The sequence below is a fragment of the Gymnogyps californianus genome, chromosome 17 (genome assembly GCF_018139145.2).
Source record: "Gymnogyps californianus isolate 813 chromosome 17, ASM1813914v2, whole genome shotgun sequence".
Classification (NCBI taxonomy): domain Eukaryota; kingdom Metazoa; phylum Chordata; class Aves; order Accipitriformes; family Cathartidae; genus Gymnogyps; species Gymnogyps californianus.
In genome coordinates, this window is record NC_059487.1 from 10515171 (window position 1) to 10524625 (window position 9455).

Genomic DNA, 9455 nt, shown 5'->3' on the forward strand with positions numbered 1-9455 from the left:
CATCACTTCTTCGCGTTCCTCAGACTTTATTCTCTGACGTCCTGAATCGGTACCGCCATGCCCCGACGAAGCACTTGCTATTACATAATGTAATGCAGCTCTGTAACTCTTTTGTTCCCTGAATGTATGGTCAAGCTATTCAGCAATGCATATCTTTACCGTGCTACATGCTGAGATATGTTCTAGTTTAAGGACATTTTTCTAACTAAAGAAAAAGTATTCTTTTGTCAAGCTGCAATATTTTTAGGCACTTTCTCCTCCAACTTAGTATTCACTGACGTCATCTAAGGTTTCTCTATCACTTCAGTCCATGCCAACTCGGATGAAACATCAGTGCTTCTTCAAAGGCACCGAAAAGCATTGTTTTGTTTTTCTCAAGGAAAGACGACCTGCCATACAGGTCAGCCACTCTAGAGTTCCACCAGGGAGCAAGCTGGTAGATTAAAAACACTCTCTAATAAGGTGTTTTTTCATAATTCATTGTTTGAATTCACTGTTGGGGGAAAATGATTGCAATGAAAATTGATGCAACTGAAGGCACAGGCAGAATCGTGGAGCCACAGCCTCACGACTAACTTTCCTTTGTCCCGTCTAGAGCACTTGTACCTAACACTAGAGGGATTTCTGGGTTTAATTTCCTGCCATACAAAATGTCAACAGATGACAACCCAGATTCCAAAAAATATTTTATTACTTGGATACTGATTTCCACCAATTTTTGGATTCTGGATATGGGGCCATGCGGACCTATATCTAATTGGATTTGCATCTAATTACTGGAAATAAACACACTGTTCAATCTCTCTGGTACACATGACCTGACCTGCTTTCTTGAGTCTCGTCCATGACACTAGCTCATGCAATCACACTCTGAGACAAGGCAGGCTTTGTTGTTGATTTTTTTTGGTTTGTTTTTTAGTTGTGTTGATGAATGCTCTTGAGTTTTACCAAGTGATGTGAAAATGCTTGTCCAGATTTCTCAGATGTTTGAATTCAAGGCATAAAATGGCATAAATTGCAACCCACTCATTTGTAACTGAAAAAGTAACCTCTATATTGGGGAGAGGGGGGAAGGAAGGGTAGGAAAGTTGGTGGCAGATGTGTTTATGATAGATCATTTTTTGGAATAGCAAAAAGACTGTCTTTATGCAAGCTTTTCTGTGCTTTACTTTCTTTATATCCCTTACATTTAATTTTCAAGCACTATCCCTCAAATTTCCTTAATACAGTTCATGCCTAGTCTCCTTTGCCCAACTTAAAAGAAAATTATTTAAAAACATCAAGTATTTGAGAATAAGCTATTGTGAGGGAAAAGAAAGAAAAAAAACCCAAAAAACCCTCTGACTATCGCTGGTACCACTCCTTGCTGATTCAAAAAGCCACATTATTTAAGCCTTCTGTAGCTGTCTTCCACATTTCTGGAGAATTTCAGCTCTCATGGGTTTTTCTCCCTTTTTTTACTGGGGTATTCTCGTATTTCTCTATAGGTCTGGTATCTATCTTGCTAATCACTCAGAGTCTGACACATCCTTTGTTCAGTATTTCAGCTCTAACTGATCAGCATAACCACGTACTTCCAACTGTTTCGTGTGGTCCTTTGTAAACAAGCTGCAGGATTTTCTCCAGAAGATGGATTATGCACTTTATCTTTAGTAAGAGTTCTAATTCATCTCCAAGTAACGGTGAGCCCACGATCTCTTCCTGTATCACATCTGTTTAATTTAAGATCAATACTTACATGCCTAATGTTTAATACATGCTTATAACCTTGTTTGGGTTTGGTCGTTGAAAGATATTTTTAATGTTTAATTTCTCAGTTTTCCTTCTAGGATGGTATAGATTATATTGTTCACTGTTCAATTGCTCTTGAGGAAAAAATCATTATTTTCCCAATTCTTGTGTTATTTTTGTGAATTTAATAACATAGAGCTCCTTTAAACATGAAGAATCTTCAGCTTTTGGCCTTAGGAGAAGTCTTTGAAGTTCCCATGAGATCTACTGCCTGACTGAAGGTAAAATAGACAAGTTGTTTCCTTTGAGTGGTGAGTGCCCAAACCAATGTGCATCTTTACCACTTTTTAAACTAGACGAATAACACAGTGGTAACTCAGCCTATTTTTTTTCTTAGCTTTGTAAAATATTAGTAAGGGGTTTCTAATAGCAAAAATGGCCATTTATTGGGCCAGTTATTCAAATGAATGTGGCCAGTGGATATAATTAGGCATATAGTGAATCAGAAGATAGCATGCCTGTTGGCATGGCCATTGTGCTGATAAACTTATATGCAGCTCAAATGTCTTGCAGAAGAGGGAAACAGTCAGTCTGAGGCAGTTCCTAAAGACATCAGCAGGACTCTCAGCTTGTGTGTCAAAACTTCTAGTTTTGGAATGTCAACGGAAAATGTCACAGGTAGTTTAGCACTCTCTCTTGTATCAATCTATGTATGCTGAGAATAAACATTACTTTAGATACACACGCTCTGCATTGGTTAGGCTCAGAAGAGTTAAAACAGACAAGTATGTCAAAATTGATTTTGCCATTAGAGGGCTTTGGTTGTTTAGTAAAGAGGCGAAAAAAGTCTTTTTTCCTCCTCTAGGATACTTGAGCATTTATACCAGGTGAAGTTGAAATTTGGTCTAAACATCAACAAAATTGCCTGTTCCCCCCTTTTGAAAGGACTATTCAATCTCTGGGAGAGATTTAGTAATAAAGGATCTCATATTAAACAGGGCTGAAAAATCTCTGCAGGTAAAAGCTGCATCTTTCAAAAATAAACTTTACACTAAATTTGCAGCAGAGACTTATTTCATTTGGGGTCAATCCTATATTTTGCTGGGTTTGCACAAGTATAAAATCATGCAAATAATATACTGCAAAGCCCTAAAGAAACCCCCTAGCTAGCTCCTTTTCCTATCACCTTCCCCAGCTTTCCAATGCCTCTATAAACTTGCACCTCTATTTTGCACAGAATTGAATGGTTTCAGAAGTCTTTTACACTGTGACTGTATATTTGGGCAAAATTTCCCATCACAGTTGCAGCATCAATGATCAAACTATAATTGGTTGTGATCTTATGCTCCCAGTAATTGTGTCTTCTCTAGCTTGAAGGTGGATAAAACTTCTATTAGACTCTGAAGGACTCAGAGTTCAACTCAGTCTTTCTAACTGAAAAATATGAAGAAGTGGAGGAAGCAGAATATGCTCAGCAGGAGCAATATTGCCTTTGAACAGGAATGCTTAATACTTTAAGTTTATATTAAGGCCTCAGTCTTTGCTGCCAGTGTATGGCACAGGCATTGGCTTTAGATGCGGTGGATTTCTTTTCCCAGATGGTGGAACATGATTAGAAATTTTCTGTGATCTTTTCTGCTACACCTATTCTTTCCAAGAAGGATTCATGCAACAGAGAGAAACTTGTTCTGTTCTCACCCCTTCCTCATCTCTGTCCCAGTACCTCAAATTCACTGGGCAGCGTGCACTCTCAGAAGCATGCTCCTTTAGAAACACCTCTACAACTTCATGTCTACTTAACCCCATGATTCTTTTTTGTCTAAGACCCTATACTGCTCCAGAAAAGAATGAATCCTTGCTCTTCACTTCACAGCGTTTCTTTTTATTCCTGTTGTAGGTTTGACATTTTGCAGAGTTACTCTTTTTGTGCATTAATGAATGTGAGGGTACAACCAGGTCCTAAAATGCATATCGACAGTCCAAGGAAATGCAAACAAATGAACATTAAAATAATCTTTAAAATGTGGTTTGATCTCCAACAAAGGAAAAGATATAAAGTATCCCTTAGTAATTTCTGCATCAAGCCAACAGCCCACTGCTTACCTGCTGTGAGCAAACATCTATACCAATATCCTCTGCTTGCACACCAAAAGCGCCTAGTGTAATTAATTTACTGTTGCTTACCTAACATCACACATTTCCTGACTTAGATGTTTCACAGTAGGACTAAGCTGCTGCCTCCTGTTGCAGGAATGTTCTGTATGAAGAGCAGAACAGGGCTTAACAGACTCATTAACTGTTCATTACAACTGCTGGTGTTTTGATCAATATATAAATGCTGGGCTTCTCCAGTAATCATAAATGCAGGTGCCTTTGGTTCTGTGTAAAAGGTAGAGCTCACGCATGTAAGCATTTGCAGGATTGAGTCTGTGGATAGTATCCTTCATTCTAGCTGCCTATCCATCTACATTCAGAAAGCTCTAGCAGACATTATGCATAAGAATCAACCTCTTTTATTTTTGGGGGGGCTGATGTGGGTCCTACTATCCAACACCTTTTGTTGCTTACTTAATTTTCTTTGAAATTCAAAACATATATATACACCATACTGCTCACTTTTTTGCTTTCAGTATTGCAAACTGCATAGAACTGTTTTAGTTCAAGACTCTGATTTCATTGTCTTTGTTGTGACCATTAATGCTGTCAGCTTTTCTGTCCTCTGCCAGTAATATAGACAAAGTTAACATTTCCCACTAAGTATGGCCACCAATTCTTGTTGGGAAAGGTGACATGAATCCTTCCATTGAAGTAAGTGAAGGATTTTTTTCCTTTGGTGCAAGCAGAATTTGACTAGTTTAGGATCTGAATAATGTACTGATGTCACATGGTTGACTGGTGATTCTTGTGTGCAAGACAGAAGAAAATTACATATATGAAGATATTTCAACATATAAAAGAATAAAGGAGTAGAAAATTAAAAGATAGGTCATCAGTCCTTTTGGTGCTGTTACTGAAATGTTACATTTCATGTTACTTTTTCACCTCTAGATTGAAATTAAAAGTAAGAAGGACTAAAATCTAATTTCATATTTTCCCCTCTATGTAGTGCTTAGGAAGGAAGCAGCTTGCATATAAAAGCAGAAGAGAAAAAGAGAAAGATTAAATTCAAAGAAATCTGAATGTGACAGTGTTCACAATGCTGCAATGCCAAAAAAAGCTTGCCGTCTTCCTCCCAAAGCACAGTGTCGTTGCTTAGAAAAGAAAGAGAAAGGGTACAGCAGAATTACTATGAAGCAAGTAGCCTCCCATTCAAGTTGAGTTTCTGTGCTCACCTGTTTACAGAATCTGCGCAAAGTAATTGGAGATGTAAAAGTGGAACAAAATAAAATTGGAATTATAATAATTTTAACGAGATTTGAAAGGCAATTCTTAATTCACATGCCTATCAAAAAACCCAAAGAACATTTCAATAAAGAACATATCTACAAGCCACTGTTTCCAACTTTTCCATTAACTGAAAGTATATCAGTGCTTTCTTGTTTCATGGTCGGAGTTCAGTTACTTTGGCCCCACTATGTTTCTAAAGTGTTCAGATCAAGCTAAATGGCTTCACATTGTTCAACATCCTTCCAATTTTCTACTGTAGAGGAACAGATAGAATATATGCCTTGCCAAGTGCAAGAAATGGTAGGATCAAGTGTTGAGTTTCAATCTCAAGTTTCAATCTGTTTCACATCTTATCGTCTGATTTACAGTATCTTTGTATCTGTTGAAATAGGTGGTTAAGCAGCCTTTATTATAAGGCTTTATGCTGACAATAATGCTAACAGTCCAAAATAATATAATTCTCTGAAAAAGAAGCTTGAAGCTGTCTCTGAAATCAGACACAACAGAGACTCCTTGTCCTGGCACTCAGCAAAGTAAGGAGGTAGCAAGGAAATGTATGCGTTAAATGAAGCTTTTAAGGCACTAAGAAGACAGCATGTCTCTGTGAATTTTGATTATTTTGCATGCTATTAGGAGAGTACAATAAAAGGAGAAAGTTTGGTTCCTCTTCTTCATATAAACACTAATAAGATGCAGAATATTTTGTGAAGGATAGCTCTGTGAGATGTGATGCTTGGATTTACAGAGAATCTCTTGATTTATTTTTTTCTGTCAATCCATTCTTTAATAAGGAAAGATTGTTGTGAGGGTTCTGGTGTATCACTTGCTGCTTTCATTAAATGGATGTCCAAAATAAACATCTGATTCTTTACCTAATCAATAACCTAAATCACCAGCTTTCCAGTTTGGATTCTTTCATAGACCAGGACTAAAGGATTTAAATAAACCCCTCCATCTCCTGCTGCCCCAGGCACCCTTCCTATCCCCTCCAGGTACTTCTTGCATGTCAGTGCCATGTTATCTGAGTCTACCAGTTTGCAGCATACCCAGAACTTCTGTAATTTCCTGGCTACACTGGAGTTCACTGGAGGATTTTTGTAGCTTTTCCCCTACCTTTGTGCATGTTGCCATACTCCTCCACTGGACTTTTTTCCACACTGTCCTAGTTGAACCCCATGTGGACCCCAAAAAGCCTGAACAGTACAGCCAGAGGTGAACCAGAAGAGGAAATCTTCCTTATTGGACTGAAAATGGCTTCAAAGGGATGCTTCTCAGAGCCATGTCATATCTTAGACTGGCTACTTCTGTCATGTTTTTACTATTCAAGTGCCCTGTCAAAGGCTCACTTCATCCTGGGTAGCTGAAATTTTCAACGCTAATTTAAATTTAAAGATCACCGAGGTTTAAGTACAAGTTTCTTAGTCTACGACAATTTTTGATATATATTAGGAACAGAGAAAGTACACTTTTTGCCCTCATGAAGAGGGAGCTGTTTCAAGTTCAGGGATGCTAATTTTGCCTTTCCTCATGCTTTCTTCTTCTCAGATAAGTATGTGGGCATAAGTGTATGTTTTATTTTGTCTTATTATTTTAACCAAGTTAATTCTCTTCTGTTTGTTTCTCTTTCAGTAAGTCTTTAATTTAGGCACAACATTTGGCAAGTGACTAAGGGTTTTGACCCTCTGGAGTATCTCTGACTCTAAGACCTGCACATGGGATTCCCATTAATGTCAGCTAGAATTGCACACACAGAGTAAGGCAGTGTCTCTGACCCTTCAAAGAAAAAGATGCTTAGCTGATAGAGGAAAAAAGAAGAAAAAAGTTATCTGCAGGAAAGAGCAAGGAAATTAATCAAAAGGAAAACTAGGATGCTGCTAAAGGAAGGTTTTTTACACAAAATAAAAGCAAAACTATGGAATGGAAAATCTAGATCACAGTGATGCATAAAAAGGTGGGATCTAATTCAGACACAAGATGAGACAAGATGGGAGTGAATTTTAATAAAGAAAAGCAGTTGCTATAGAAAGGACATTTAGCTGATCTCAGGAAACTATTTAAGGTTTTTAAATGAGTTCAATAGGAAGAAAACTATCAAAGTCCTTGGAGTAGCGTGTAGACATTAATGAGTAATGACAGTTATTGCAAAGACTGTGAGCCATCTTCTTTTATGTAAGCTACCAGAAGTTTTAGTAATGGTTTCAAGTTTTACTAATGGTTTTAACAGGGAGATGAATGTACTGGGCCTTTTACCTTCAAGCAAAAAGGCAGGCAGATTAGCTAGCTAGTTATTCTGTGTAAAATGGTAAGATCTTTCCTATAGGCATCTTGAATTACTGTTTTTCATACTTCATTAAATTGTCTTGCAAGTACTTGCATATTTTCTTTCAAGATCTTGCAAAACATTGTGAATCTGGGTAACACAGGCAGACCTAAGAAATCTTGGGAAATCATAGATTGCGATTATTATAATTATCTTATGCTGCAGTAGTCCCTAAGGATTCTTTTTCTATCAGGCAGCTACACAGTCCACATGTTATTTTGTGGCATCCTCACTTGTAGACTGTGAATCAATGATGCAGAGCTGAGACAGAACCTTCAGCAGGAGAGGTGTAAAGGAACCGGTTTTCGGTAACATAGGTAAGCACTGACTGAATTCATCATCTTTGTCTCTCAGACCCATTTAAAACAATTCTTGCTGCTAAAGAGCCAATCTGCTACATCTTCCCCACTCTCAGACAGAAAATTACTTAATGCTACAGTTTATAATACAAGGAAAATAAAGAAATAGATTTCATCACATCATGAACTCTTTAGCAGGTCTGTATATTGTGGTTGGTCTCTGTATTTATTTGTGGCCCAGATACTACATCAGAAGCTTCTTCATTCAGGATTTTGTGCAGGTATGACTTTGTATATTTACTGAAATATGTTAGGTTACAGTACTGGTAACATCACTATCTTATTACCTCAAAATGCTGTATCTTCACTTACAGATGGCTCTTATTTGAATGTGGGGTTGACCTTTTGATTCCCAGGCCACTCTAGACTGGCAGCTTCACTGTCTTTACAACGTCTCATTTTCTTTTTTGATTTCTGCAAACATATTTCTCATTGTTTCTGACACGAGGAACTTCTCCAACATACATGCTGTATTTCTGGATTCCTTTATATACTGAACAAAATCCATGCTTATGTATATTTTCAGACTCAGTAATGACTCTTTGTTCACAGTAACTACATGAACTTAACCATTTCTACTTAACATTTAATTTCTTTATAGTCTTCTGACCCTCTCAGATTCTTACCTTCTGAGTTGCTGGTTCACCCATCTAATGTAGCCACATCTTGCTCTGTGTGTGATATGTCCAGCATGACATGTGCTAAAAGACCCTCCCAAGTTTAAATCAACATCTTTGGATCTTTGATTCCACTCGTTAACCGACATGTCCAAGTGACAAATCGAAGTCATTAGTTTCAGATTTGTACAAAGGACTGTGCAAACCTGTATGAAACTTTTATATTTTAAAAGTCTCTATTTTTTAATGAAGTATTTATCAGACTTGCTACCTTACAGCTTCATAGCTTACTCTGTCATCTTAGCCTAACTGCATATCACAAAAGATAACAGTAGTATGAAATGCCACACCATCAAGAGAATTGCAAGGCATCTTTGGTTTTGGGTCCAGCTGTTCCCATACCGATGTCAAAGCCTTTTTTAACTCTTCACAAACACTGAAGAGATACCAGTGAGACTGTGTTCTTTACTAGCTCTTAGTTTTTCCATCTTGTTTTTGTCCCATGCCCAACCTCCCACTATCTTAGCCTTTAGTCCTCTAATGTTTGCAATTTTCTATATAGTTATTCCTTCCCTTCCCTTGGTAACTTATGGTGTTTGGGGGCCTAAACAAAGTAAACTGGAAGCAGGATTTACATTAGAAAAGGTTTGGTAGAACTACAGGTATCCTGGAAGAGTGAAGCATGTGCTGCTGAGTGCATTTGCTCAGGCAGTGGCTGGTAGACCAGCATACCCCAGGACTTTCTGCTGGCCCTCAAAGGGAGAGTTTCTGTTCCTCACTGAGGCGTTGAAGATTAGTGCTGAAGTTTTCCTTGGGCGGGGGGGGGGGGGGGGGGGGTTCGCTTGCTATTGCAGCAGCTTTCTGTGAGACATTATTTCAGTTGTAGGTAACGCAGTCCAGGAGGCTGACAGTCATTGTTAGGATTCAACACTGTGATGCTCTTGACCAAACATTCAGTCTCGAAGGTAAATACTTCCAGGTAGAGAAGGTGGGGTAGAATGCCTTACTGTGTTGGTTGAAAACGTTAGGAACTTGGGGGGG

General features: G+C 38.1%; 1 long non-coding RNA gene across 1 annotated transcript; it reads left to right on the forward strand.

The window, feature by feature from the left end:
• The first annotated feature begins 1545 nt into the window (after positions 1-1545).
• LOC127023333 (uncharacterized) lies at positions 1546-7695 on the forward strand. The gene is made up of 3 exons (XR_007767422.1): positions 1546-1682; positions 1928-2012; positions 7632-7695. It is a non-coding gene; the product is annotated as an uncharacterized LOC127023333 (long non-coding RNA).
• Positions 7696-9455: the final 1760 nt, after the last annotated feature.